Source organism: Pyxicephalus adspersus, chromosome 4 (genome assembly GCF_032062135.1).
Source record: "Pyxicephalus adspersus chromosome 4, UCB_Pads_2.0, whole genome shotgun sequence".
Lineage (NCBI taxonomy): Eukaryota > Metazoa > Chordata > Amphibia > Anura > Pyxicephalidae > Pyxicephalus > Pyxicephalus adspersus.
Window position 1 is genome coordinate 38,879,466 of NC_092861.1, and position 4,131 is coordinate 38,883,596.

Genomic DNA, 4,131 nt, shown 5'->3' on the forward strand with positions numbered 1-4,131 from the left:
CTAAATACACAGATACCAGTTATTTTTATACTCTAGGTAAGCGTTGGAAGCTTGAGATGAAATGACTGCGGAGAAATAATTTTGTTTGGTGACAGTGAGCTCTGTGTTAAAGTTTTGTAGCTTGGCTTTGTAGTCCATTAAGTCAGCGCTGAGGCCGGATTTTCTTCACTTGCGCTCAGCTGCACGAACAGTCTTTTGTAGCTGTTTGGTGTGATTGTTGTGCCAGGGACAGGGTTAAGCAGGACGGGGGTAGCGGAAGTTGGCAGGGGGAACTTTATCCAGAGCTAGAGAAAGAGTGTTGTTGAACCGAGTGGCAGCTTTATCCGGAGATGTGACTTTAAGAGAGGGCAGGGGTTAGGGACGTAAGGCAGTTTGAGAATAGGTTGTGGTTATGGCTATCTCCCTGCCATTGACCAGGTCTGGGATGTGGCATAGGGGGTCAAGAATTAGATAGGTTGAAGGTGATAAGGTTGTGTTTAGAAAGGGGAAAAAGGGTGAGGTTTCAGAGTTTGGAAAATACCAGGTCTAAATTGTGTCCGGCGATGTGTGTGGGGCTGTTCATGTTCTGTGTGAGTTCAAAGGAGGAGGTAATGGAGAGCAGTTTGGCTGAAGAAAGATGATTGAGGTCATCCACTGCAACTTTAAAGTCACCGAGGATGAGGTTGGGCAGGTCATGGGAATGAATGTGTAAGAGCTTGGAAACAAAGTTATCCAAAAATTGTGATACTGGGCTGGTGGAGTGGGCAGCTCTAAAACCAGACTGGAGGGGGTCAAGGAGAGAGTTGGTGCTCAGGTAATCGGTGAGTCTTTTGTAGACAAGGCGTTCAAGAAGTTTGGAGACATATGGGAGAAGGGAAATAGAACGGTAGTTAGAGGCTAGGGAGGGGACCAGTAGACAACAGCAACAATGAGGGGTAAGGGGCAGAAAAGACAGACAGAGTGGGGTAAAAATGAGAGAGGGCAGCGTAGGAAGGATGCTGTATGTATAGTTAGGTTAGAGAATGAGACCCACACCACCCCCTACTCTATTGCCAGGTCTGAACAGTGCCAGCAAGGAGAGTGCAGGGTGAATAATACATTTTAACAGATAACTGAGAACCATATGCGTACAATAAACAAACACTTACCACCAAAGTAATACTTCACCACTTACTAAAGTAATAGATCACAACAATTTGTCATTACTGCAATTCTTTCCTTTCTTTCAAAATTTAATATAATGAAAATTTCTAAAAATGATTTTGTGTACAGTTCAGGGCTGTTAAAAATAATTTATTCTAGAGGTCTTGTTTACCAAATGCATTTATTTCTATATGTACAAGTTACTGATCACATCAATGTACAGTGAGCTGTAGATGTAACTTTTAATGAGAATTCCTCAAGACCTGAAAAATATGCCAAGATTTCCTCTGGGGTAAACAGACTGAGAAAGGATGGTCCATATGTTGCAAGCGTCTTAAGGTAGCTGAAAATGCTTTAAAACTGAAATTTTACACTATCTGACCCAAAAAAGCCCTGTAACCTGTAGGGATATCATGCTGTGGGGTTATCTCAATTGGTCAGGTCTAGGTTTAGCAGCAATGGGCCAGTTTAGACCTGCCTTGGGATTGAGTAATCCCACGTGGCTCATGGTCACTCTCACTGCAGCCCCTATTTGTTCTATATGAGGTTTCTGCAGGGGGAAACTACATGTAGCGTCTCCCCCCAAGGCAGCAGTTCACTGAAAGTGATAACTGTGCTGTAACCTCATGGCCCATGTATACATATAGCCTTTCTGTTTCCATGAATTAGGCTCAACTGATCATTGGCTAACTTTCCATCAATGGATTGTTTCCCTTCCCTGAAGTCAGGGACAAATTCAAAGATGGCAATGCCAGGATTCAAGGCCAATTTCAGTGTCTAGACCAGTGGAGAAAATTTTGGTGGTCCACGGCTCTGGCCGCTGCACCCCCGAGTGGAGTCAGGAGAAGGACCCCGCTGTGGGGACGCACCAGCCAGAGCCGTGGTCCACGTTCCTTATGCATTTCCCAGGTTTGAGGAAGTGGGCGGGCTGTGTCCCTGGACATAACCCGCCCACTCTTCCATTACAGGCTTAGATCTGCGATGGGGGAGTGGGCGGGGTTATGTCGTATTGACATCATGTGGGGGGGAGGTTTCTCCCCCTTTGAGTGACACCTGGCTCCCCAGGCATGCGCGATCGGGAGCTGGTAATTTTAGTGGTCTGCCGGACCGAAAAGGTTGGCGACCACTGGTCTAGACCTTAACCCTATTGAGAATCATTGTGATGTGCTAAAGAAAACTTTAGGCAGTAGTCCAACTCTATTTTCAATGAAAAAACTTGCCAATAATTAAATTAAACTCTGGTTGGAAATAAATGTTGTGACATTGCATACGCTTATCAAAACAAAACAATGACAAATGTAAGCTAGGAAGTCCGATGAAATACAAAGTGTGTGCTAGTACAGCGGTCGCCAATAGGTATATATATATTCCAATTTGTTTTTGTGCCAAAGTGTACCTGGACACACAGCTCCCTCACTGGTACTGACATCTTCTGCCTGTCTTCTTCCAGGTTTAGCATGCTTGGCCATCTTTATTGGCTGCCCAGGAATTACTCCTGCAAATCTACATAGAAGCTAAAGTGGAACTGAACTGAACTTGGTGAGTGGTGAGCTTCCACCATAATCAGCAGATATGCTGTTCACCAGTGGTGGTCGTAGCCAAGAGTGGGCCTCTGCAGAGAAACGACATGGGACCATCCGCCGAACTGTCGGTGGGTGCTCTATGTGGCCTTGGAGGGTACAAGGCCCTCATGTGTATGCCCCTTACTGGTATGCAGGTCCCTTGGAGCATGTGGGGCCTGCACCACACAGCAGTCACCTCTGTGTCCCAGCAAGCCGTCATCTTCCCCACTGTCTCCATAGCGGACTTTGGGTCCCATGGGGATCCTCCCTGGCCACTGGGCTTTCAGGAGGCAGGAGTTACCTAGTTCTGGTGGCTGCCTCTATATTCAATGGTGCTAGATATAGACCCAATCTCTACATTGTGCGGTGTTTGCACTGTGTAAATAAACAAAAATCCACCATGACCCATTTCTTTTTGTCACTTAGCTCTACCTACTGGTGATATTTTTTTTTTTTTTAGTTTGGGTCAACTTATCCTAGTACTGAAGCAGGTTGAGAAAGTACAATAAACTTGCACAATGTACATTCTTTAAAAGTTTACAAGCAGGCAGATAAAATGTTTTATTGGTTAAGAGACATATGCAATGTGCCTGCCTGCTCATACATTTTGTGTTTGTAAAGGGGGCACCCATATCACAAGACCAAATAAGTAAGACAATTTACAGATATTTCTGTATATTTAGCTGCTTGCCTGAAGTTCAGCCTTGGGGTAGTGAACAGAAAAACATCTTTGTGATATTGTAAAAGACCTTAATATTGTTGTCCAGTTTCCTCACCTGGCTTTAATAAAAAAATCTTCTGCCTTTAGGCATTCTCATAGACTGAAAGAACGAGATCAATGTGTAAGTTTTAGAGAGAACAGCAATAAATATTTCCTGACTTGTCTGTCAGCACTCACCAAGATCAAAATGTGCTGCTCATTCTTTATACATTCTTTCAACAACTGCAGCATAAAAAATATGAAATTCATAGAGACAAAGTGTACAACAACCAGAATGCATTCTTATTTAGGGCATATGTGCATAATTTCATTTTTAACCCTTTGCCATTACAAACATACTAAGAAGCACCTCATATAAAGTGGAAAAATTCAATTAAATCTAAGCAGATCAGGTAATCAGAGTTTTCTAACTCCATACTGAGATTTAGTCCCGCAAGATATGATAAATCTGGTTTGTTAACATGAAAATATTTGCTGAAGGTATGACAAATAATTTTATCTTTAACTTTTTAATTTTAAAAGGTTTCCCAGCATAGAGTCTCAAAAGCAGATAAAAAAAGACAAAATATTTTTATATAATACATAACATGAATAAACATGTGGTTCTTATTTAAATAACAAAAATGTACCCAGTATAAGTACATTTAAATGGAGTTTAGAATGCAAATTTTAGTTTCCACTGTTACCTTGTTAGAAGAGTGAAAAGTAGAGAACTCACATTAATTA